General features: G+C 43.3%; 1 pseudogene; it reads left to right on the plus strand.

Annotated features, from left to right (window-relative positions):
* The first annotated feature begins 13,410 nt into the window (after nt 1–13,410).
* LOC118833146 lies at nt 13,411–15,516 on the plus strand (annotated as a pseudogene).
* The last annotated feature ends 12,315 nt before the right edge of the window (nt 15,517–27,831 follow it).

Raw genomic sequence — 27,831 nt, forward strand, 5'->3', positions numbered from 1 at the left:
TGCTGATGGCTTTTTCTTCCTCTTTTTTTTCTTTTAAAAATTCTTTTATATGGAATGACTTTTTGAGAGAGAAGGGTGGGGGGAGGGCAGTTTTGACAATGTAAAGGAAAATTAAAAATCTTTTTTAAAAAAGATCTAGAGTATTTTTTGGACTGGCCATACAGCATGGGTCATTAGTGTATTAAAGAAACCAAAAATGTTCTTGAACTACATTGAGAGGCATAGGACCTGGGAGGTAGTTCTACAGTATTCTGTACTGGTTAGATCACACTTGAAGCGCTGTGTTCAGTTGTGGGGGCTACATTTTAGAAAGAGTATTGATGACTCAGCCATAGTGAATTTATGTGACCCCATTTGGAGTTTTCTTGGCAATGATACTGGAATGGTTTGCCATTTCCTCCAGCTAATTTTACAGATGAGGAAACTGAGGCAAACAGGCTGAAGTAACTTGCCCAGAATCACACAGCTAGTAAGTATCTGAAGCCAGATTTGAGCTCAGGAACATGAGTCTGAGTCTAGGCCCAGGGCTCTGTGCACTGTAACACCTAGCTGCCTGAATTTATTATGCACATAATGTGCCAGGGACTTTGTTAAGTGCTGGGGATGAAAAAAGAATAGCAAAAAAAATGGTCCCAGCCTTGGAACTCACCTAATGGAGACGACATGCAAATAACTACATGGGAGGTATATGGTGTAACATCTCTTTTCTAATGCTATCAGCTTGAGCCCTCATTGGCCATCTTCCTCCCATTGTTAGGTGCCAATAAGAGCAACCCAGTTCCATTTAATCACATCAGTTAACTTTTACAGATGGGTATTTACTTTGAAGGTGCAAAAAGAGCAAAACTACAAACATTTGCTCCCAACAACTCGGGAATATAATCTTTCCTAAGCCACTTTCACTGGAAAGTAGGTTCACCCAGCGTGGTTCTTATATAAATTGATCTCACCAAGTTCACTTTTGTGTGTGGTATGCCTGACTGCTGGATGTGGGCTGAGTCCTAAATGCTAGTCCCAAGCCACTCCTTGGTCCTCAGTACATCAATGCTGTGCTGACTGCAAACTGAACTCGGAGAAGATAGAAGCTCTTTTGAAACTCACAGGATTGGTGGTTCCAATCCCTTCACCTAAAATGGAAAAGAACAAACATATAGGCCAAGGGCTGAAGCCTTTTCACATGACCACATGGTCCCAAGGGGACAGCCTTGTCTCTCACCAGCTGCTGTGAGAGAGTAACACCACCAAAGCACAGCTAGAGCAAGAATGGCCAAAGTGACTAAACCCAGGCCAAGAAAAAACATCTAACCCCATGGTTAAAACCAGGTAGAGATAGCTGGTGGCACCATGGAGAAAGTACTGGGCCTGGAGTCAGCAAGACCTGAATTCCAATCTGGCCTCAGACATTTACTAGCTGTGTGACCCTGGGCAGGCCACTTCACCTCTGCCTGCCTCAGTTTTCCTCATCTGTAAAATGAGGACAATGATAAACAGCAACTACCTCACAGAGTTGTGAGGATCAGAAGAGATAATGTTTTTAAGTGTCTGCACAGTGCCTGTCACATACTAGGTGCTTAAATAAATGCTTATTCCCTCTCTTCCCCCTAGAAAATGTTCATGACTGCTATTTAGTCTCCAAGGCACTTCCAATCATGGCTCTACCAGAAGTCGTGTCTAGTCGTGAAAACTGGCTTGACTTGTATGGCCCCAGGCCCCTAAGATGTAAGTGTGTCAAGACCATAAACTCAAAAACTGTACATTAACCCCTTTCAGCCTCTTGCTAAATGTACCATCAGGGTTAAGTTCTCTACTTCCCTAATTCTCATTCCCACTCCCCTGTCCCACACTCCTCACTCTGTACTAGGTAATTTAGAAAATACTCTCACTTTGCTGATCCTATAGATAACAGGGCAGTCTTCCATAGGTTTCATACTGGTTCTGTCTCAGTGCTTGAGGCCTCTGACAAGAGCATGATTATTCCCTCCCCCACCATGTGCTGACCACTGTGGATATGGAAGCCACACACCAAGAGTATCCCTGCTAGCAGCTATTGGCCTCTCCTTGTTGAGTAGCAATAAAGTTTGTGTGCTGATGCTTTTCGTCTGAACTCCCCTGTAGTACAAACTGGTGATGGTACCAGAATAGAAAGGGCCCATTCAAGATAGCTTTTCAGAGAAAGGCTGGGAGTGGGGAGGAGAAGGGGGAAGGTTCAGTCAATCAACAAGCCTCAAAGAGGAGAATCTTCCTAAAGTGTCAGATACCTTGGAGGTTTAGCTACAAAGGCTGTTGTTAAGGGAACTTGCCCCTCCCACCTCAGGATATCAAGCAATGGATTGCTATTTGTTGTTGCTGAGTCATTTTTCACTGGTATCTGACCCTTTGTGACTCAATTTGGGGTTGTTTTCTTGGCAAAGATACTAGAGTAGTTTGCCATTTCCTTCTCCAGCTCACTTTACAGATAAGGAAACTGAGGCAAACAGAGGCAGACAGCAGTTGAGTGACTTGTCCAGGGTCACACAGCTACTACATGTCCGAGGCTGGATTTGAACTCAGGTCTTCCTCACTTCAGGAGTGGTATTCTATCCACTGGAGCCACCTAGCTTCCCCCAATGGATTGCTTAGGAAAAAGAAATTAACCCGGAAGGATTATCTGCTCTTGATACTTTGGCTGCTTTCCATAGCAATTAAAGCTCTTAAGATCTAAACATCTAAAGATGGAGAGGGGGAAGCAGGGACAAACTTGAACTCAAAAACAGTACAAACAGCCAGAATTCCCCTGGTAACCACCGCCAGCCATTTGCAAAATGGCAGGCTTCAGAGGTACAGTGAAAGGAAGCTTACTAACATTTGAGGTAGGCACCGGAAGAATCCTGTGGAATCTTTTGAAGCCAGAATCTCCAATTAGCCTTACTGTGGAAGATGAATGGATTGCCTGAGGAGTCTTATCCACTGAGCACTTCCTTCCCCACTAACACAAAGGCTAACTTTCCTTTAACAAAGGAAAGCAGTCCAGTTGTTTAGGCAGGAAGATTGGAACAAGAAGGACTTGGGGTGAAGAAGGCAGGTCCCCTTTAGAACAGATTGAAGAGGAACTCTTCACCTCAGAGGATGAGAATGAGAATGAGCTAGCTCAGAGAATTTGTGCTCTGCTAGAGGAAACCTCTGGCCCCAATCTTGTTTTCTGCACCACCCTACAAAGTAGGTGAAGAAGACATCCTCCAGATAGCTACCCTCTATCCAGACCTCACTCCCTTCAAATCTAGTAAACAGGAATCAAGGCGGAGTCTAGTCCCCAGACTAGGTACACTCCCAGAGAATTATGGGTCATATGCCTAAATCATGATTGAATGGCCAAATGGGGAAACTAGACATTTTCTGGGTCTCATGAGAAGCTGCCCTATTAGAATGGCTTTACATGGCCACAAAACATGGCCCACTCCAGGAGATTTCTCTCTCACTCCAGACAGGTGGGGATCCAACCCCACAGAAGCAATCTTTCCCCTGCAACAGGAGGCAGTCAGTCCATGACTCTGATAAGTTAAATGGATGTGTCTCCCCTGGTGAGGTGATTATAACCCAGCACATGGTTAATGCATTAATAGGTACAGGGTCACCTAAATGGGCTGCCTCCTTTATGTTTCTTTTACATCCAAGAGCCACTGTCCAGCAAGGAACTATTAGCCCAGGAAGCGTTCTTCTCCAAGTGGCTGAGGAATGACCAGATGACACTGAGATAAGGGGTGCAACTCCTTTAAGAAAGAATTCTGGGAGCAATGAAGAAATGCTAGGTAGAGAAGAGAGGAGCTTCCCCTAGAAACTCCCTCCTGAAAGGTTATATGGTAGAGTTAGTAGGTCACATAGTGCCCCAGAGGGGCATCAGTCAGGCCCCAACTCTCCCCCTCGGCAGAAATACAGGAGTGCAGGAGACCTTGGAGGCAGTCGAAATACGGGGAACCCTGAGGAAAGCAGTCCAGTTGTTTAGGCAGGAAGATTGGAACAAGAAGGACTTGGGGTGAAGAAGGCAGGTCCCCTTTAGAACAGATTGAAGAGGAACTCTTCACCTCAGAGGATGAGAATGAGAATGAGCTAGCTCAGAGAATTTGTGCTCTGCTAGAGGAAACCTCTGGCCCCAATCTTGTTTTCTGCACCACCCTACAAAGTAGGTGAAGAAGACATCCTCCAGATAGCTACCCTCTATCCAGACCTCACTCCCTTCAAATCTAGTAAACAGGAATCAAGGCGGAGTCTAGTCCCCAGACTAGGTACACTCCCAGAGAATTATGGGTCATATGCCTAAATCATGATTGAATGGCCAAATGGGGAAACTAGACATTTTCTGGGTCTCCTAGACACCAGTGCACAGGTGACTATAATACCAGGGGCCCCACATGTGAGAGGCAATAGAATTCCCTTTGGTGCCTTTGGCCCACGTTCTACCTTTGGGGGGCACCCAACTGACTGCCATAATTACCATGGGACTGTTCCAGCCTGTTAAATGGACTTTAGTGACAACTCCCACTGAAGACTATAGCATAGATCTGTTGAACTGCTTTACAGAGGAAGACCAACATTCCAGCTGACCACAATCCTCCATGATTGCCCATTTCCTCCCATTAACAGTGGGGCGAGTAGCAGCTTATGACACTCCCCCCGCCCTCAGTTGCCCTCCCCCACCAAGGTGGGTCAACCAAAATGTTGAGGGTTGAGGGAGATGAGGTCCAGGAACCCTAAGACTTGAGTTCCCAGAGAAGGTCGTTGAGGGGGAGTTCCCCTCAAGGACCCGAGTACTGGAGAGGGTTGGGGCCATCTGGAATGAATTCATGATCTCAACCATTCTTTAAGTCAAGGTGGCAAAGATTTATTATGCTTTACAGTGGGCAAGAGTTCTTAGGGAGCCTGCAGCCTTATAGGGCTACAGGGAAAGTTTAAATATGAGATTTGGGGGTAAAACCTGTCAATTAGGTGTTTTGGGGTGGCATTAGGTTGGGGGGGTCAGTTCTTAAGGGAACATGCACTTTTTGTATATATTCCTCTTAATATCAGGATAAAGTTTTAAACTGGTTTTTTTTTTGAAGAAGGAAATAATTTTAGAAGGGATGTTTTGAAAAAAAATCTCTTGTACAATTTTTAGAAGGCCTACTCTGAATTTGTAATCATTCCATGGCCTAAGCAAGAGTTGAAATTGGTGTTTGAACTTATCATATGTATAAGATTCAATTCCTGAAGTGTCTCTTTCTTCCAGAATTAGTGTAATTGGGGAAGAATAAATAAGGTTGAGAAACAAAGATGTGTATCTATTCAGTAGTAAGATCAAAGTCAGGAACCTCTTTTGTTTAAGGCGGATAAGAAGGTTTGGGGACAAATGGGAGTTATCCAAGCCCCTCCTGTCCCTACATAGTTATTAAGTTGAGAGAGTATGAGGAGGTATTTTAGAAGACAGAAAAGTTATGTAACTTGATTTGAATTAATGCTCAATCAAATTTGGGACAGTCCTAGCTGAAGGATAATAGCCCATATTTATTTGCTATTTAAGATTTTATGGGACTAAAATTTAATACTGTTTTAAGCTCTGATTACAGGGACAGGTGACATAAAGCCAACAGTAGAATTGCATGTGCTACAGGATAACTTCTTTTTTTGTCTTTTTTAAATTTATTTAATATATTTAGTTTTCAGCATTGATTTTCACAAGAGTTCGAATTACAAATTTTCTCCCCATTTCTACCCTCCCACCCACTCCAAGATGGCGTATATTCTGGTTGCCCCATTCCCCAGTCAGCCCTCCCATCTGTCACCCCACTCCCCTCCCATCCCCCTTTCCCTTCTTCTCTTGTAGGGCAAGATAAATTTCTACATCCCACTGCCTATGTATCTTATTTCCTAGTTGCATGCAAAAGCTTTTTTTGTTGTTGTTTTTGAATGTCTGTTTTTAAAACTTTGACTTCCAAATTCTCTCCCCTCTTCCCTCCCCACCCACCCTCCCTAAGAAGGCAAGCGATTCAACACAGGCCATATGCGTATCATTATGTAAAACCCTTCCACAATACTCATGTTGTGGAAGATTAACTATGTTTTGCTCCTTCCTAACCTATCCCCCTTTATGGATTTTTCTCCCTTGACCCTGTCCCTTTTCAACAGTGTTTGGTTTTGATTACCTCCTCCCCCTGTCTGCCCTCCCTTCTATCATCCCCCCTTTTTTATCTTCTTCCTCCTTCTTTCCTGTGGGGTAAGATACCCAGTTGAGTGAGTATGCTATTCTCTCCTCAGGTCAAATCCGATGAGAGCAAGATTTACTCATTCCTCCTCACCTGCCCCCTCTTCCCTTCCTAGAGAACTGCTTTTTCTTGCCACTTTTATGCAAGATAATTTACCCCATTCTATCTCTCCCTTACTCCCTCTCTCAATATATTCCTCTCTTATCCCCTAATTTGATTTTATTTTTTTAGATATCATCCCTTCATATTCAACTCACCCTGTGCCCCTCCGTCTATATATATACATATATATATGTATATATATATACACCTACATATATACATGCATAGACACACACATACGTATATATACGCATGCACACATATATATATATATATGTATATATGTATATTCCTTTCAGCTACTACGATACTGAGGTCTCATGAATCATACACATCATCTTTCCATGTAGGAATGTAAACAAAACAGTTCAACTTTAGTAAGTCCATTATGATTTCTCTTTCTTCTTTACCTTCTCATGCTTCTCTTGATTCTTGTGTTTGAAAGTCAAATTTTCTATTCAGCTCTGGTCTTTTCACTGAGAAAGCTTGAAAGTCCTCTATTTTATTGAAAATCCATATTTTGCCTTGGAGCATGATACTCAGTTTTGCTGGGTAGGTGATTCTTGGTTTTAATCCTAGCTCCATTGACCTCCGGAATATCATATTCCAAGCCCTTCGATCCCTTAGTGTAGAAGCTGCTAGATCCTGTGTTATCCTAATTGTTTTTCCACAATACTCAAATTGTTTCTTTTTGGCTGTTTGCAGTATTTTCTCTTTGACCTGGGAGCACTGGAATTTGGCAACAATATTCCTAGGAGTTTTCTTTTTGGGATCTTTTTGAGGAGGCAATCTGTGGATTCTTTCAATTTCTATTTTACCCTCTGGCTCTAGAATATCAGGGCAGTTCTCCTTGATAAGTTCTTGAAAGATGATATCTAGGCTCTTATTTTGATCATGGCTTTCAGGTAGTCCAATAATTTTTAAATTATCTCTCCTGGATCTATTTTCCAAGTCAGTGGTTTTTCCAATGAGATATTTCACATTATCTTCCACTTTTTCATTCCTTTGGTTCTGTTTTATAAAATCTTGATTTCTCATCAAGTCACTAGCTTCCACTTGCTCCAATCTAATTTTTAAGGTAGCACTTTCTTCAGTGGTCTTTTGGACCTCCTTTTCCATTTGGCTAATTCTGCCTTTCAAGGCATTCTTCTCCACATTGGCTTTTTGGAGCTCTTTTGCCATTTGAGCTAGTCTATTTTTTAAGGTGTTGTTTTCTTCAATATTTTTTCAGTATTTTTTTGGGTCTCCTTTAGCAAGTCATTGACTTGTTTTTCATGGTTTTCTTGCATCCTTCTCATTCATCTTCCCAATTTTTCCTCTACTTCTCTAACTTGCTTTTCCAACTCCTTTTTGAGGTCTTCCATGGCCTGAGGCCAGTTCATGTTTTTCTTGGAGGCTTTTGTTGTAGGCTCTTTGACTTTGTTGACTTCTTCTGGCTGTATGTTTGGTCTTCTTTGTCACCAAAGAAAGATTCCAAAGTCTGAGACTGAATCTGAGTATGTTTTCACTGCCTGGCCATGTTCCCAGCCAACTTACTTGACCCTTGAGTTTTTCATCGGGGTATGACTGCTTGTAGAGCAAAGAGTACTTTGTTCCAAGCTTGAGAGCATGTGCCACTGATTTCAGAGCTATTTCCTACAGCCAGCTCTGCCACACCAGCACTCCTCCTTCCCCAAGAACTGCCAACCTGGACGTGACCTAAATCTTAAGCAGGCTCTGCACTCCTGCTCTGATCCATCACTTAATTCCTCCCATCAGGTGGGCCTGGGGCTGGAAGTAACTGCTGCTATAGTTCTGTAGCTGCACCACCCTCGCTGCCCCTGGGGCAGTAGCTGAACCACGAACTCTGTCCCCCGCAGCTTTTCCCACTAACCTTCTCTGTTGTCTTTGGTGTTTGTGGGTTGAGAAGTCTGGTAACTGCCACAGCTCACTGATTCAGGGTGCTAGGGCCTGTTCCGCCTGGCTCCTGGTCTGGTTGGTCCTGCCGCCACCCACGCTGAGCTCCATTCCCCTCTGCTCTGTGCGCGATAGACCTCATCGAGCCACCATCCAGGCTGTCCTTGGCTGGATCCCTCCTTCCCTCTGCTATTTTGTGGGTTCTGCAGTTCTAGAATTTGTTCAGAGCCATTTTTATAGGTTTTTGGAGGGACCTGGTGGGGAGTTCATGCAAGTCCCTGCTTTCCAGCCATCATCTTGGCTCCACCCCCAGAGCTCTAGGATGAGAACTTCTAAAGGTCTGTGCCTAGGAAAAAGTTTTGAAGATGACCTTGGACGCAGCCTAGGTAGGATCTTCCTGACTATTTCCCAATTGTGCTATTTCCTTTCTGAAAAGGAAAATCCCCCACCTGATTACTCCTAAGCCCTACTTTCAGCATCTAGTGACTATATGATTGGCTGTCAGATATGACTCATGCCTGGAATCAAACGGAGCTAAGGAAGTTTCTTTCCTTCTGTTAAAACATATGACATTGTCCCTCTTTTCTTTTATAGTAAATTTTTATTAACAAGAAGTTTTGTAAGTACAATGCTAAATCTATTAGGATGGATATTGGGAAATCTCTGAGTTACTATAATGGGATACAAGAATGAATAGCTTACAATTTTGACCTACATTCCCCAAATAAATATAATATAGAGATAACAACCTCCAAAAGGAGGAATAATTAGACAAATAAGACAAAGATTTAATGTGGTAGATGTCTAATTAAATAGGAAGGCAAAAATTTTGAGAAAAGTAACAGGATCAGATTGATTCCTCTAAGAATTATATACAGATACATATGATTGACTTCCAAAATTTATTATGTTTTGGTAAATAGATCTTAAATTTGGATTTTTGTGCAAAAATTGTATAAGATGGTGGTAAAAGTAAAATTATTTCTCCTTTATTAAGGTATTTGTCTGATAATTTTAAAAGGTAGATGAGCTCATTTTATGGTTGGACCTTCACATTTTAAAAGATTCTTATACCAGGTACTAGATTTAGGTAAGGATAGAAGCAGTAGATGATACATAAACTAAAATTCTCTGAAGTTTCAAAAATGGAAAACCAAATTTAAGTGATTCTACTAATTTATATTGTCAGAATTATCTGGGAACTTCTAGACCTGAACCAGAGAAGCAGAACTTGCCTTTTAGAACTGTCCTAAGAATAAGACCTTTTTTGTCAAAGAAAGGATATCTAGGGACCAGATAACTACATCAGGTATCCTGGATTCAAAAAAAAGGTGCTGCTTAAATGGACATTGGGAATAAGTAACTGGGATACAAGAAATTTAATGTTAGTTAATATTGTTAATAATGATTGCATTGCTTTGTATGGTTCATATTTAAGTTTTCTTGGTTATCTAATGTGTAAATGTAAACATGTGACATGTCAATCTTCTAAGAAGTTTAATCTGTATCTGACTTAATGTAATTGTGCAATTTTGTGAATTGTGAGGAAAACTTTATTGTATTGTTCAAACCTAGCCCTGTGTGGCTGGGAAACTGAACTTAGCCATGTTGCCTATGTTGTGCAGTTTCCTCTCAATTATCAAATCTGTCACATCTAAAGATTGCCCCTGCTCCCAACTGGACATCTGAGCCCATAGGAGAACTTGCCCTCCAGTTTCCAAGGGGCCTGAAAAAGACGACATCAGATGTAGACAGCTTTCCCAAGAGTCTGGACCAGGCCTGCTCAAAGCAAGGCTCCCTCCCCACCTGAAGCCTCTCCCCTGGGGTCAGCAGCTTACTCAGATCCCTTCTACTTTCTGCTGCTGGGGTGCTTACTATACTTGTTCTCCTCTTACTAGGGGTCCAACTAGGGCTGACTTTGACCCACAAATGTTCCACCGCCTTAGTGAACAAAATAATGCTGTCCATGGTTGTTTTCCCTCTGTCTGAGGGGCCTACTCCAAACACAGAGATTAGCTGGTCTCCCTGGTCAGCAAAGGAAGAATTTTTTTAAGATCTTCCTTTCCCATTCCCTGAAGAAGAGTCATAGCTTTCTTGGTCTATATGTGTCACTTTTGCTTACCTTTGACCAAAAGGAGGAAATGACAATCCTTTCAGATTATTTGAACCCCAGTAATATCCAAAGCATCCAAACTGCTTTTGTTCTATTCTAAAAATGCCCCTTTCTGTGTCAGCAGCTTCAAAGACCAGATAAGATTGACAAGGGGTATCTTTCCTGTTGGTGACCGGATGTCTGCAACCAGAACAGTGGGATTTCTCTTATCTCGATACTCTGGAGACTTCTGCATCTTGTGATCATAATCTCTAAGTGACCCTACCTTGTCAATTGTCTTGTTCAACTAAGAACTTCCCTTCTTTGATATGGAGATCATAAACTGGAGTTGGGATTGTTACTTAAACCTTGTCTTTCTTCTTCCAGTCAATCAGAAGTTTGCTTCTGATTCCATGATCATATATCCACTAGCTTCAAGGGAATAAACTATATGAATTTATATATCACCTAGCCTGTTTGCCTCCATTAACCAAAATTTTAGGTTGACAGATGTAAAGATAATTTTCAACATTCATTTTTATAAGATATAGATTTCTAATTTTTCTCCCTCCCCTCACCTTGCCCCAAGATGGCAAGCAATCTGATATAGGTTATATTTGTGCAATTATGTAAAATATATTTCTACCTTAGTCATGTTGTAAAAGAAGAAATAGAACAAAAGGGGAAAAACACAAAACAAAGAAAGTGAAAATAGTGTGCTTCCATCTATCTGCATTCCGACTCAATAGTTCTTTCTCTGGATGCGGATGGCATTTTCCATCATGATTCTTTTGGAATTCTCATTGTGTTGTTGAGAAGAGCTAATTGTCTTTCAGTCAATCACCCTTACAATATTGCTGTTACTGTGTACAATGTTGTCCTGGTTCTGCTTCCCTCACTCAGCATCAGTTCATATAAGTCTTTCTAGGTTTTTCCGACATCTACCTGCTCATTTCTTACAGCACAGTGGTATTCCATACAGTCACATACTGAAGAGGTTTGGGGTTGAGGGGTGCTCAACACCCCAAAGTACCGACACGCCGGGTCCTGCCAAAAGAATTCAACTCAAGCCTTCTCAGTCAAGGGAAAAGCCAAAGTTTATTAAGGGTTTGCCATAATGGGTTGTCTTAAGAAATCCCACCCTTTGTGACCCCTGTTTTCACAAGCCGGCCAGATTCAATCTACTGAACTAGATTGAATCTGAGCACCTTCATGGAGGCAAGATGGAGATTATATACACAAAGATTGTAGGAGGGATTGAGGGGTGGTCTGGGGTGACTAGAGGAGGGGTTTAGGGAGGAACTTGAGGAGGAGTCTAAGGAGGAGCTTGATGGGACTGAGATGAGGTCAGACTCCAGGGTGGGAAATAGTTGAAGGCTACATGGAGATGACAGACAATAGAGGGCTAAGGTAACAGAGCTAGGGTATAGATATTTTGATCAGGATTAAGTATGGGAAACAGCTGGACAATTGAGGGCTAGGCTAGGCAGAGACTTGGGCCCAATGATAATGCAAGGCCCATAGCCTTAGGGGAAGGCCAGACCCAGTTGGAAGACTCGAGGAGAGTTCAAGGGGGCTCCCAGAGACTGTACTCCAGGTTCAAGGGGGTTCCCAGAGACTGTGCCCTCATCAATACCACAACTTGTCCAGCCATTCCCCAATTGATGGGCATCCCCTCAATTTCTGCTTCTTGGCCAACCACAAAGACAGCTGCTATAAATATTTTTGTACATGTTTTCCTTTTCCCTTTTTGAAGATCTCTTTGTATCCCTCTATTTTTCCAATTTACCCCCATCCTATTTTTGTCTCTCCCTTCTGCTGGGCCCTCCTTTCTTTTGTTCCACAACTCTCTAGGTGGTCCCCTGTCTATCTCTCTGCAGCTATCCAATCTAATCTCCTCACTTTACAGAAGAGCAAATGGAGGCTGAGAAAGGTGAATTAACTTGCCCACTATCCTAAGGGTAATCATAATAACAAGTATTTTTAGAGTGCATTAATGTTTGCAAAGATAACAAAATATCTCATTTATTAACTGTCTGAGTTAGGATTTGAACCAAGGTCTTCCTAATTTGAAGTGCCTTGCTCTATCCACTATACCAAATTGCTTCTCATTCCAGGAATGGAAGATGGATGATTTGAGCAAATGGGAGATGGGAGTGAAGAGGTTTTTTGTAAATGATGATTGTAGGGAACCATATGTTTCTAGGGGTGACCGCCGCGGCCCCAAAATACCTACACGCTGGGTCCTGCTGAAAGAATTCGACTCAAGCCTTCTCAGCCAAGGGAAAAGACAAAGTTTATTAGGGATTCACCATAATGGGCTGTCTTAAGAAATCCCCCCTCCTTGTGATGCCTGTTTCCACAAGCGGGCCAGATTCAACCTACTGAATTAGATTGAATCTGAGCACCTTCATGGAGGCAAGATGGAGATTATATACACAAAGATTGTAGGAGGGATTGAGGGGTGGTCTGGGGTGACTAGAGGAGGGGTTTAGGAAGGGTCTTGAGGGGAAGTCTAAGGAGGACCAGGTGAGGTCAGAGTCCAGGAACCAAGAGAATAGAATTAAGGGCAGGAAGTTCCTGAAGGAATATAACTGAAGGCATGCATATCTAAAGTAACAATAGAGGGAGAGATCTGGGCCCAATGACAATGTGAGACTTGTGGGGGAAGGCCAGATCCAGCGGGAAGATTCAGGGACAGTTCAAGGGGGCTCCCAGAGACTGTATTCCAGATTCAAGGGGGTTCCCAGAGATTGTGCCCTCATCAGGAGTACAGTGACCCTCCAAAAGTCCTTTGTTCCAGTGGGGTCTAGGTTTCAATATTGGCTTAAGGAGGGTATAGTAGACAACAGACCAACAGCCTGGAATCGCAAGGAAATCAGACTTAGGCTTTCAAGCAGAAGGAGAGGAAACACAATGGAGATATCGGAGAAGGAGATGGTCAGGGCCCTAATCCAGCTTTGTCCAGGCCCCAACAGGGTTCAGGATCCCTTTTGGCTACTACTATTTGCCATCCAGACCAAGGGCTGACCCAAATCCCACAAGGCAGATGCTTTTATTAGCAGCCCTGTGGTTGGCCCACCACTAGGTAAGGGACCATGGAGGACCATGGAGAACCATGAAACCATGAAAATGAGGATTTGGAACCATGGAACATCAAAGCTGACAGGGTGCCTGGGGATCAAGTCCAATCTGCTCTTTTTAAGGATGAAGAAGGAGGGGTGATAGATGGGAAAGCATGAACTTTCAGACAGAGGCCAATGAGATTTACTTTTACTTCGTCCGAAGCGAAGCTTCCTGAGGTTGGGGAGATCGGTAGATGTTTGCAAGCGCAGAACAAGACACATCAATGTGACGGAAAGGAAAAGGAAAGACAAATAAATGAAATGCAAGAATTTTAAAGATAGAAGAGAGGAGAAGGGACAAATAAAAGGATGTAAGGACCACAGAAACAGGGGAGAAACAGGGAGAGAAGGAAGGGGGTAGGGAGAGACGAGAGAGGGAATGGGACAGGGAGAGAGGAGAGGGGAGAAACACAGAGGGAAGGGGCATGGAGAGGGGCAGGAAGGGAGCACATGGAGAGGAGAGGGGAAAGACAGGGAGAGAGGGAAGGAGGGAGGGAGGGAGACAGAGGCAGAGACAGAGACAAAGAGAGAGGGAGAGAAAGAGAGAGAGACAGAAAGAGAGAGGGAGGGAGAGAGGGGAGAAAGGAGAAGGGGGGAGACAGAGAGAGAGGGAGAAAGAGAGACAGAGAGAGACAGGGGAGAGACGGAGGGGAGAGACAGAGACAGAGACAGAGAGTAGGGGGCACCAGCACCGGGAGAGGAGAGAGGAGAAAGCAGAGCTGCACACAGATAGAGGAGAATAACAAAGGGGAGAGACAAAGACAGAAAAGCAGAAATTTAGTTAATGGAGACAAGACACATAGAAAAGTGAAAGAAGAGAGAGGAAAATAATGACATCTAATGTTTTTATAATGGGCAGCCAGGTGGTGGGTAGTGGGTAGAGCCCGGTCCTGGAGTTAGGAAGCCCTGAGTTCAAGTTCAGTCTCAGACACTTACTAGCTGTATGACCCTGGGCATTTAACCTTATTTGCCTCAATTTCCTCATCTGTAAAATGAGCTGGAGAAGGAAATAACAAACCATTCCAGTATCTTTGCCAAGAAAAAAAAACCACAAATGGGGCCACAAAGAGTAGGACACCAGTGAACTATTTTTATATAGAACTTTAAGGCTTGCAAGGTGCTTTAAATACATAATTCTCCTTGACCCCACCGTCATTTTTAAGATGAAGTGAATTTTCTTTTCATAGCTATTATGAATTTCTGTTCTGTGCAAGATCCGGGTCTGGTCCGCTGGATAATTTTTCATCTATCATGGGATCTGAAATAATAAATTGTACACTCTTGCATAGAGTAAAAAATAAAAATTACACTAATGAGCCCCCAAATGCTGAAATCCAGTCTCAGTCAAATGTTGGCATAACATGCGCACTGCAGCCCCAAAGAAAATGACAGGGGCAGATTCCTAGAGCATAGCCACAAAATGGCTTCATCATTTCATCGAGTGACCAAGGGGAAGGCTGCCCTTCTGGGGCCCCAGAGGTGCAGCTGCCCTGCAAAGGCAAGCAGAAAGGTGGGCCCTCAAGTGGGAGACAAAGATGGAAAGGGAAAGGTGCTGCAGGGGAGCCTGAACACAGGTGCCTGGGCAAGAGAGAAGTCCAGATCTGTTTGCCTAAGGCCCTGAAGCCCCTGCTCCTGCAAGACTGGAAGCTGGGAACTGTCAAGAAGAAGCTTTTCACCCTACCTGCCAAGAAGCCAGTGAAAGCCATCCTGGTAGAATATGTCGCCTCCCAGCAAAACTGCACAACTGCATTCAAGAGATATGACATTGGTGAACTGGTAGTCACACTTTTTTGACAGGGTGCTGGGCACCCAACTTCCCTACGAGTTCGAGAAGCTGCACCAGGAGATCCTGGCCCATCATCCCGGGGCCCACATGTCCCACATCTATGGGGGCGCCCACCTGCTGCGCCTCTTCCCCCAACTGGGGCCCATGCTGGCCTGTGCTCCCCTAGGGGCTGGCAGTCTGCATGTGCTGCTGAGCCATTTGCAAGGTTTCCTGAAATATTTTGCCAGCAATCCTTCTCTGCTGTTTAAGGCCGCCACTGACTACCAGGCAGCCTCTGCTGAGTACCGGCAGAAAGCAGGTTGAGGCCGTGGCAATCTTTGCTCCTCAGTTGTCAGATTTGCTTTTCTCCAGGCAAATCTGGCTACTTCTCAGTCTGAATCTTACAAAAATGTTCTCTTCTAACATTGTGCTTGTGGTAGTTCAGGGTCCGTGGTTTTTCTCTAAGTTTGTTGTTTACTCGGACTGAGGAAGCCCCTTTCCTCCTTGCAGAGTATCCCTTAGTGTTTGTAGTGATAATGCTCAGGTGAAACCCACATTGTTAGCCAGGTTCTGGGGCCAACCTCAGCACCTGTGTTAAAGATTTCCGCTGATGGGGGGTGGGGGGGCCCTATGTTCAGTTATCTGGTCCATGGCAGCTCGTTATCCACCCCTTCTTGCAATGTGACTGCTCATCTTCCCCATAAGGTGTCGCTCTGTAGCCAGTTACTAAACCAGGGTTTGGCTGTTTTCTATGTTGATTCCAATGCATATTTAGGTGATAAGATAGACTTACTCTTCTGTTTTGACAGTTGTCTAGAAATATGACTTCTTCGGAGCTGTTTTATAAGTGTTGAAAATGTAGAGATCTTATTCTCCTCAAAAGGTGTGTGTCTTGTTTCTTGCTTTTGGAAATTCCAGGAGACCCAGGGACTCACCAGTTTGTAATGGATTCAAAGTAGACTTCACTTTTGCCCTGATACACTCTGTCCCAGTGAGACCCACAAAGGGGACAGGCTTAGAAATGGGGCTGGGGGAAGCAGGACGCTACATTCTCTCAAAGCGATGAGGCTAGTTCTCCATATTGGTCCCAATAGCCAGCCCCTGGGTCTGGGCCAAGTCACGTCAGCAAGCACAAATGCTAAGTATTGCAGCTCTGCCCTCAAGGAGCTCACATTCTGACATGGGAAAGCACAATGTCCATCTCAGTGTCCGTAGAGGGAAATTCATGATTCCCACCTGAGCAGGGCCTGGGCTGGAGTCTCAGCAGAGTTTGTCTTAGGGCCATTCAACCTTGTTTCAAAGGCTTCTACCTCAGGGCCAGATGTTCCAGGGGTGGGGATGACATCCAGTGCCCTATTTAACAAGCTCCTGTTCTCACTCCTAGTGGGAGGTGGTTCCCTTCTTCACTTACTCCCCTGGTGGCCCCACAAGCTGCATAGCTCAAGCAGTATGCAGGAGCTAATGTCTTAAGGGCTAGTGGCAAATGTCGGTCCTGGATCCCCCTCACGCCTACTGGCAATCTTTCAGGGCCCAAGAGGAAGGGACTAGATAGGGCATCTTCAGGGATCAGAGACCTTGAATTGGCAGGTACCTTAGAGGCCATCTAGCTCTTGGCTCTGTACATAGAGACCCTGAGGCAGAGGAAGCCACATTGATCTTGGTCATAGGCCTAAGTGCAAGGCCGTCTTTGACCCGCTTCACTATACAGTGATGCTAAAAGCTTTACATACACACAAGCAGCATAGCATGGTATGTCCAGGCCTCTCCAGGTGTCACCGACAGCTCAGCCCAACCACACGTGCCAGTTTTTTGCCTAAGCTGACTTTCCGTAAAGCCATATCCTGACCAGCTCTTCTCAGGCAGGCCCAGCAAAGGGCCACCAGGCAGTTGTCAAGCTGGCTCAGAGACCCTTGGTGGTCACTCCTTACTTATCCAGTTGGTGTGACTTACTTTTATTCATCTTTTTCTTGCCTTGAGGTTCAGGCAGTGTCTCCCCCTCCCACCTGCCAGGCAAGGTTAGCAGCTTCCACTGAGTTTTTGGCAGGGAGGCTGGAGGGTGAATAGAGAACTGGTAGTTATAAAGTCAATCAACATTTATTAAGAACATACTGTGTGCCAGGCACTATCTTAAGTTCTGGGGATACAAAGACAGGCCAAACCTCTCTTGGGCAGCTCACAATCTAATAGGGGAGAGCATTCCAGGCATGGGAGACCGCCAGAAAAAGGCCCAGAGTCAGGAGTATCTTGCTCAAGACGTAGTAAGGAGGTTGGTGTTACTCCCTGAATCACAGTACCTGGGGGGAGGTAAGGGGTAAAAAAGACTGGTGAGGCAGGGGGTAGTCAGGAAGAGCTGTGAACACCAGAGGATTTGACATTTGATCCTGAAGGTTATCACCTTTGATAGCCATTGCAGTTTACTGAGTAGGGGAGTGACAAGGTCAGATCTGCTTTTCAGGAAGATCACTTTGACAGCAGAATGGGAGATGGCCTGGAGTAGGGAGAGACATTGTACCAGTGTTGTAGTGACAGAGGAGAGAAGGGGACAAAGGTAAAAATCAACAGGCCTGGGCAACACACTGGCTGGGGGGAGGGAGGGTTAAAGACATTGTGAGGAGTTGAGGACAACACCAAACTTGGTCTCTACTTCCCCCTCTTCTCAGAGAGCTGCCCTTTCTCTAATGAAGAATAAACAGGACACAGAGAAGAGCTCAGGCAATCCAGCCAACCTATCACACGAGGATGCCAGTTTGGCCCAGCTGTGCCACTCCCCTAGTCCTTCCCCCCTCCCCCTCCCAGCCCCCAGCTACACTCTCTCCTTCAGAGCCAAGCTCAGTGACCAGCTTAGTCCAGGCTTTGGTGGGTTTTTCTCTCCATGTACACTGTTGTGGTCCCTGCTCTCCTACTTCAGCTCACTTCCCCCTCCCCACCCCCCATTAGGTCAGTCATTGGTTGGGGTGCCCCTGGGGATTCTCTGGATTCTTACTCTAACAGCCTCATGGGAGGGGGTAAAATTGGTCCCTGCCCCCTCTGAGAGGGTTGTCACTAAATCCAGCCAAGGGGCAGGGGACACTGCCAGTAGGGGGCAGGGAGGAAGGCCATGGAAGGAGGAGCAGTTGGCCTCTAGCAGGCTGGGACTGGAAGCAGACAGGGCCTTGGGCCCTGCCTGCACCTGATTTGGCCTCATGCCTGGGTTTGGAGCAAAGACCCAAGTTCAAGGATTTACAGGCAATGAGTATCTGGGAAACTCATCCAAGCCTGAGTGTACTTAATAGTCTGAGAAGCAAGCAGGCAAAAAGTGGCACCAGTATGGGTGCACACACTTATACACTCACAGACACACACACACACACAGATACGGACACACACAGACACATTCACATAGACACACACACACACACACACTCACACTCAGACATATAGACACACAAATACAGACATACACAGACACATTCACATACACACACATATACTCACATATATACTCACAGATATGCACTCACACTCAGATGCATTCATATACACACACTCACAGAGACACACACTCAGGCACATTCACATATACAGATATACTCGCAAAGACACCCTCAGACACATTCATATACACACACATACATACAAATATACTCACACTCACAGATACATACACTCAGATACATTCACAGACACACTCACAGAGACACACACTGAGGCACATTCATATACACACATATACATACAGACACACACACTCAAACACGTTCACATACACACACACACATATACTCACAGACACGCATAGACAGATGCATTCACATACACACACATATACTCACACTCACAGACAATTCACATACATATTCACATACACACATATACTTACGCATAGAGAGACACAGACACACACTCAGACACATTCATATACACATATACACTCACATATAAACTGACACAAACACATACTCACACAGACACATTCACATTTATATGCACATATACTCACATACACACACTCAGGCACATTCACATACACACACTCATACATATACTCACACTCACACTCAGATACATTCACATGCACACATCCTCACACATATACTTACACAGACACACACTCACACAAATACTCAAACTCACAAACACACACATTCATGTTCAGACATTCACATACACACGCATTCACACACATGTACACATACACACACTCATACACACAGGGCCAGAGTCACTCACTGGGTAGGGAGAGAGGCATGTACCAAAGATCTTAGCTGGCAGGAGATAATGCTGAGTGGCCCCTGAGCAGGTAAATTTTATACCTTAAATGCGTGCTTGTTTGTGAACAGGGAATGGATGTCAGACACAGGGAAGGGGCATTTCTGATCAGATCTAGATGGCATGGGGGAAATTCCTTATCAATACCAGACTCGGGTGAGAGAGGTTCCTGATGAGGACCAGAAGGTAAGTGAAGGTTTGAGTTGGTCATCGAGGGCCCCAGGAATGAGCAATGGCTCCCAGCCTCTGCAGCTGGCCAGGAACCTTGTCTGATCAGGATTGTGGAATCCTTTACATTGCCTGACACAGGTCAGGAGGAGTCAGGGCAAGGGAAAGGTACAGGCTGTCTGTGGTTGCTTAGCTGTTTATGGTCATTAGGACCCCTTAGCCTAAGTGATTCCATATTGGAGTCCTAGACTTAGAACTACCACATTAAAGGACAGGTGATCACAAGCCACACCCTGCCCTGCACATAGAGACCCAGCAGCACAAGGCTGGAGGGAGTTGTTGCTCCAAGAAAGCCAGGTTAACCAAGGCCTTGAGTTTGAGGCTGCCCCTGCTTGCTTTTTCTTTTCCTAAGTCAGAGGGCTTCAGAGGGTCTCCTCCACAGACAGACTTTGGCCATAAGCCTTGGAATTCCAGTCCCCAGTCTGATGCAGGCCCCACCCAGCCTTATCCCCCAGACCAGGACCAAGAGCCTGAAAAGGGTCTCCTCTCCAGAGCCGTATCACAGTGGGAACATGGGCAGTGTCTGTGTAGTCCTCTCCAATCTCTAACACCAGCCCAGCACAACATGATGGGCTAGTTTTGTGCCTGAGCAGTAGCTGTCATGAGTGGCCGGGGCAGTGGTGGGGAGGTCCAATTAAACTTGCTTAGACAACTACTTATTAACCCAACTGCTCATTGCCCATGCTGGGAACTTAAATGTTTATTGACTGACTGACTGATTGTACTTTCTATGACTGTGTGTTTCTAACCGTCGTAAAGAATAGTTTAAAAAATAAGGTGATGTGGAATTTTTAATATGGAAATATTCAAGTTTGTACCAACAATGGAAACACAAGTTCCACTTGGCCTTCTTTTCTTAAGCTATAATTTTGATGGATTTTGTACATTTAATAAGAAGGGATTGCTATTTTCATTTGGGGAACCACTCTGAATTCTTAGGTTTTACAAAATCAGGGCACTAGGAAATATGAAGAGAGCCTCAGCATTCTACCCTCTGGTTTATTGGTGCCACTGACCCAACAAACAATATTCAAAAACAACCCACTTAAACTGCAGCTGAGACATAACAAAAATGGTCTGTAAAGTTATCTGTTTCAGGAAAAGGAATATGGTCCTCAGGTCCTTCCATGAAGTGCCTTCTTCCAGAGAATGGACTAAAATAAGTTGGACATGGCTTGCCAGATACAAAGGGCCATTTTCTTTTTTCTTGGATTGGGCATTCTTGGGCAGGATAGCAGCATGTTTGATGTATTTTAATGCCCAGGTGCCAGCTACTGGGCTACGGTATCAAAAACGAAGCTATGGATGTCTGCAGAGGGACTGCAACCCAGACAAGACCAGTCAATATGTTATAAATCTGGGGTATCTGGCAAATAGTGCTGCAAATGACAAGGAAGATGAGCCAGGGAATTTACTCATTAACCTTTGGTGGTCTTGTAGGCCAAACAGAATCATGATGTGAATGGTCTTGTGGACTACAAAAGTGAGCCACATGTGGACAGTCATTTTGACTCTGTAGAGTTTAGGATTTTAAATTACAATACTTCTTATGCTAAGGTGAATTGTGTGAGTAAATTATTCTAAATCCTCATCATTAAATCAATATCCTTCATTGGGTCCATGAATTTTATGATACACTTTTAATCGAATTATTTATATAGACAGAGGCTCCCAAAAAAATGCTTTTTGGCCGGGGGCCCCACGTATCCTCAGAAGGAGCTAGGATCAAGAAAGCCTAGCATCCAAAGACAGAAGGGTAGAAGCGACAACCTGGCATATCAGAGAAGAAGAATTCTTTTCACTTACTTCCCTAGCACTAAATACTAGAGACCTGATGATGGCAAAGAAGTCTCTTATTCCTTATCTCTTGTCAGCAACAAAAGCCAGATATTTGTAACATCTGCCTATGGTAAACCCATCATAAAAATGTCCCAAATTCCTTTTAAAGGTAGTGAAGCCTCCAAACTTACAGATGACTTTTATCTGAATTGGTCTTCCTTCAGTATGGTCACTGTTGGCCCAGACGCTAACATTTGCTGAAAATAGAAGGAGATTCTGTGACCTCTGGGGGCCAGCATGAAGAGGTGGGGTGGGATCTTTCTGGGAGTTGGTGCACAAAATGGCTTTGGGCTGCAATTGTAGAGAAGAAAGTGACAAAGTTCTAGAAAATGCATTGGCCTGAAATGCAGGCCAGATTCCTTCTGGGATCAGAGCCGTAAGGATGCTCCAGAGAAACATCTGGACCCCCCACTAGAGTTTCAGTGGTGGCCATAAGGCCACAGAAACAAGAGGTATGTGTGCTGAAGTGGTTCACATGTCACCAGCTCTTCACTACAAGTGAAGATGATAAGAAACTATCGCAGTTTTATTTGGAGTCAGCAGGGTCCAAAGCATGTAGCAGCTGTGACACTGTCATTGCATGGCCTTCCCTCTAGCACCGCTCATTAGCATTTGGGGTGGAGAATTGACCATTATTAGAGCTGATTATTATTTTCTTTTCTAGAATCTTCTTACAGGGAAACCCCTCCAACACAATGATACCAGTTCTCCAGTATGCAACCTGGCCTGGTCCAAACACAACAATGAGTTAGTGGGCACAAATAGATACTTAGAAAACCAGATCATCATCTGAAAATACCCCTCTCTGGCCCAAGTAGCCAAACTGTCAGGGCATTCCTACTGAGTTTTGTAACTGGCAGTGTCTTCCAATGGAGAAGCCACAGCTATAAGTGCTGGACACATGAGCTTATCATTCAGCAAAAGCATCCAGATCTGTCCTTAATCTATTCTCTAGAATCTGGCAACTGCCCAGCTCCACACACCAGGACCCCACTAGGACTTTGATTATAGTCCAAGCTCACGTGGAGAACCTCATTTGTCGACTGGAGAGGAAAGGGTAGGCAGGTAGACCTGGGAAGACCTTTGAGATTCTTATCTGATCCCAGACTTTGAACAGTATTTTGGGAGGGAAAACAACTGAGGGGGACCACTCAGAAGGTGGGAACCCATTCTTCACAAAGAGAAAACACCAAACTGAAAAAGAGTGATATAGCCAAGACCAGTGAAACTTGAAAACAAGGCTCTCTCTTCTGCTCCCTCACACGTGTGCTCCAGCACACATGCCTCTTGTTTCTGTGGCCTTATGGCCACCACTGAAACCCCCCTTCATACTGGCCCCCAGAGGTCACAGAATCTCCTTCTATTGACAGAGGAAGGATACAAACACACTCTCTTCCTCTCTGGTCATTTCTGTGTCTGGAGGGAAATGGTCAGAAGTTGGAACAGGGGGAAGAAGGCTTCACATGACTTTAGGCTCAGACTACCCCCCACTTTATTCAAACAGGCTGCTTTGGAAGCTGAGGCCCCTTGGCGCCAATCTTCCCCATGTAACTGAGGAGGGAACTAGGAAGCAGTTGTCTTACAAGCCCCCATGGAGGGCCAAAGCTAGAAATGCCTATGCAGGAGGGAGGGGGAGCAGAATGCCATGTTGCATGTTCTCCAGAGCAGGCCACAGCATATGCCCCAAAGACCAAACAGCTGTGTTGTGGTTTGTGGAAAATATTATACTATTTTATATCATTTTTGTAATTTCAATAAGACTCAGGGCCTGAACTACTTAACCAGAAGAAAAGCCTGATCCTAACAGTCTCTTTGTTCTCTGAGTAAGCTCAGAGACATCTCTATCTTGTATCAACAAATCCAGATGGAGTATTCCTTGCTCTGTCCATGGCCATTAAGGGTGAAAACCTTGAGCCCAGACACTATCTTGAATTATGTGACTTTTCCTTATCTTAATATTTTATGGGCATATACTATGTTGTGGAATGTTAATGGCCAATTAAACACAGAGATCCTGGGGCTACAAATCCAATTGACACTTTGACAACTATCTAATTTGTTGTATTTACAATCTATTCCATTAAGGAAAATCCTCTTCTTGTATCATGGTTAAACATACATGGGGGTCATAAAAATGAGGTCATACAGGCTTGCTAGCTCTGCTAAAATAACGTATATAAGTTTTCTCATTGCTTTGTTCAAGCAGCCAGAGTTTATACTCTGACTCCTTGTACGTACAAGTAAGCTAGCTCCGCTATGCTTTAAGGGAAAATAATAAACAACATGGATTTTTCTATCACCTAGCTCTGTTGTTTCCTTCAACCAAATTTTCAGGTTTAACAGTTATGGTGCCGTGACTTTCGGATGGAAATGATGGAAACGGGACAACGCAGCCCAACCTTGCCAACGCTTTTGGGCGCCATAGGATTAACTTTTCCTGGAATTTTGGCCTTGACAAGGTGGGGTAAGTTGTCTCTCTTCCCAGCTTCCAAAAAGAACTCCCACAAAATTGGTTGAAGTCTGGAAATTCCCTTTAAGCTAGCTCTGGGGGCAGGGATCAAATCTGTGGTAAAACACAGATCTGCGGTCAAATGCACATAGATCCCCTGGAAACACTGATTGATCTAGAAAATTAACTATGGATCAGTCAAAAACTAGAATTAGAAGTCCAACTGTTCCTCCACTCCCTCTCTTCCTTCGCTTGGAGGCTCTGGTCCTGGGGAGAAAAACTGCACTTTGCTTTTTCCCTCCCCTTCTGCCTCCCAGGAAGGGCTCTGATCCTGAGAGAGGTAACTCTGTTCTGCTACCGTTGCCTCCTCTCTCTCTTCCCTCCCCACCCCCTTTCCCCCTTTCCCTTAAGGGTTCTGTTTTTGCCTTCTGCCCTATTCCTGCTTCCTTCCCTTGAAGGCTCTGATTATGGGGAGGATAAATGCATTTTATCCTTACTCCTCGCCTTCCTTTACCTGTCCTAGTCCTCCTCCATCTCCCCTTTCCCCATTCCTAAGGGATAGGAGAGTCAGAAAAATCAGGAACGCCAAGGCTTCCCCAAAGACCATAGGGATGCTAATAGCCAACTCATGAAAGCTTCTAATTCTCTGTTGTTTAAACTCTGAGCTCAGTCTGTATTTGTTCTGTATTTGTTTTGTTAATTGTCTGTTAACTGTCTGTGTGAGAGCGTGTGCTGTGAAATGTCTATACCGTGTAAAATCTGAAACGCAGGTAGCCAGAGAATTCTAAGGCTGCAGTTAGGGAAACAGAGACTCTATTTCCTTTCTCAATGTTTGGCCTGGCCAGCCGAACTTGAAGAAAAAAATAGAGCTGAAACATTTTAGCATATTCTGGGATTGATTATTCATTAAAAGTTTGGAAATTGGTTAGTTGGATTTTAGGAGAGAGAACTCCTGAGACTATAGATCACTCCAGGGACGCTCACTGGTGCTAAAACACCCTCCCAATGCTGATCACTTAGGTGAAGTTACTTGAATTACAGTCATTGAGATCTTTCACCATTGTTGTCTTGTCTCTGACCGAGCCAGAGCTGCAGTAAAAGTTAGAGCAGCTAAAACAAACTCCTCTCCTCCCAGATCAGATTAGGAGAAGAGAATGCAGGAGAACTGTAGGGAAAACTTAAATCACCTTTCCCCACCTGGCAAAAGGAGGAGAAGGACAGAAATTCACAGACTGACAGTATTCTGACAGTCCTGTGCCCCTGGGTACCTTTGTAGCCCATTCTTTTTGGCAAAGTTTGGAATTGTCACCCAGGTCCTATGCATTCTGCCCACTCTGTCCCCAGCAGCTGCAAACCGCCCTAGGCTCAGTAACTTTTGCAGTGGTGGGGGAAGGGTGAGGTAGATGGATTTGGACTTTCTGCCTCCCAGAATTGTCACCACTGGGATACTAGCTTCTGTTCTAGGTAACTTCACGCTTCTGTGTTCCAATTGCAAAACTGTATTTTAATCTCTGTTTGACCTGTTTCCTGAGTTTTAAAGGGAAAGTAATAATGATGGTTGCTACGGGATCAAAATGATAATGATTGTAAAATGCGTAACATAAAGTCTGGTATATGTTAGATACAACATTATTATTATCTCTCTCTGATATAATGTAATTGTTAACTTTTGAAGTGGTTTTTAAAATACCAGAAGTAATAAGCTGAATAATTTCTATATGTGGTAATCTGGAAATGCAATAGACATCATTTGAAAATTATTGTTTCTGTGTTTCTAAACTTGCATTGTGTTCCCAAAATTCTCTTAGATTGTGGAATTTGAGAAGACCATTGTATGGTAAGAAATGATATTATAGCAATTTTAATCTGATTTTGATATATGTGAATTGGGTTTTTAAAGGGATGTGATAAAATTTGGAACTGTTATATGTGGTTATAACAAGTAATTAATTAATAATACTGATATTTAACCATGAGAACAGACTTTCTGTGTGAAAAAGTTTTCTATTATGAGAATATATCTGGTGATTTAAAGTTATAGTTTCAAATGATGAGATGAAAGATTCTCTGTGCATGGAGATTTAGAAATATGTTCACCTAACTGATAAATGGGTTGTTTCAAGTTTTAAAATGCATAATTATGTTTAGGGCGCTGTTACATTTCTAAATTGTGTAATTTGACAAACAGATGTATCAGCAATATTGAAAAATGTGGTAATCTTTTACAATGCTAAGAGTATTGGGCCTTAGAAATTAAAATGTTACCACCAGTGGTTAGGAATCAGATTTGATTTGCTTATCCAACTCAGTTATGATCACTAGATTGGTAATTAATTGGAATCTGTTTCAAGTTTTAAGTACATGATAATTGCTTGTGGTGTACTTATTTCTAAATTTGTTATTATATACAAATTGGTTAACATCGCATTACCTGTGCTGTTAGAGAATAATTTCTCTCATAATCTGGATGTTGTTAGATTAAGAATCGTAGTTAATTAAGAAATTGAGGTTATTAACTGAAACAAGAACTTTTGAAACCATCTAGTCATGAATTCTTATCAATCTTGTGTGGTTTTCAGTGTAGAGGAATTACTCTGGAAAAAGCTTTTTAAAGTCCTGGTAAAGTTTATTATTGTGATAAGATAAATTTAATTGGGTATGTAATTTATAGAAACTAAGTGTCCCATTATAACACTTTTTGACTAAGGAATTTGTAATATCCAGGAATTCTGGGCAATATTTGAGAATGAGGACATTTGGTACCAACTTAGTTAATGAATTCCAGCATTTAAGGATTAATTTGCTTTAAGGAAAATATTTTTGGAAAATGTTCTGTAAAATCTTTTTGTGTAATTTTGGAAGGCCCGCTGAATTTCCACCTGTAAGCCAATTGGTTGCAGTTCAAACCTATTGTGAGTTCTCTGAGTTTCTGGGTGAGAACCTAATTAGAATTATTAGAATTAATGCTTATCTATAGAAGCACCCATTCAATGTCTTATTCAAGGTTCTTTTTTGAGTAAGGAGGTTGGAAACCACAGTCTGAACTCCTTATTCCTCCCCGCCCTTAGTTTAGATAAGAAGATTCACCTTAGCCCACTTGTCAGAAGGGAAGGAAAAGGGAGGGGCAACAATTACTGGGATTTGAGTTTTTACTGAAAGAAAGAACAGTAGGGGTCAGAAGCCTAAAAAAAAAAAAAAAAAAAAAAAAACCTGGCTTTTTAAAGTCAGCAAAAGTGATACGTTTTTAGGATAAGACTGGGTTTCGAGGAGGATGTGGGTCTTAAGGATACAGTTCTTATTAGTGAAGCTTGCCATCTGATGGGAAAGAACCCACCCTCAGGGGGAGATGATGTGGCAGATCTCTTTAATCAGAAATAAGCAGGTAGTAACAAAAGGGAAGTTATCTGCCAGAATCTGTTACCATTGTGAAAGAAGTTGTTTTTTGAAAAAAAATGGGAAATTGAATAAATGCAAATATGTAAAATCTTGTTGTTTTAATCAAATGACTGGTTATATTGGTACTCTTGTACAGTCAAATGAAAAATAATATGGTTTCTAAAGTGTTAATGAGAATAATTAGAAAGGGAAGAGAAGTTTTATGATGTAGGGTTGAATCATTATCCCGTGGACTAAGACTGGGATTTTAAAGTTGTATTGTATTTATGTGAAATAGAGTTCTTGAATGTTGTGAAGTGATATTAGAGCAATTGGGTATTGACACAAATAGTGTAATTAATTACTGCGACTAAATCAGAGACATCTTCAGTTTAAGTAAACAATTCTAGAAGTATTTTGGAAAATGTTTTTGTGATTTTAAGCGAGAGTTAGAGCTTAACAATGTGTATAAGACTCAATTCCTGAAGTGTTCTTTTTTT

Source organism: Trichosurus vulpecula, assembly GCF_011100635.1.
Source record: "Trichosurus vulpecula isolate mTriVul1 chromosome X unlocalized genomic scaffold, mTriVul1.pri SUPER_X_unloc_2, whole genome shotgun sequence".
NCBI classification, from domain to species: Eukaryota; Metazoa; Chordata; class Mammalia; order Diprotodontia; family Phalangeridae; genus Trichosurus; species Trichosurus vulpecula.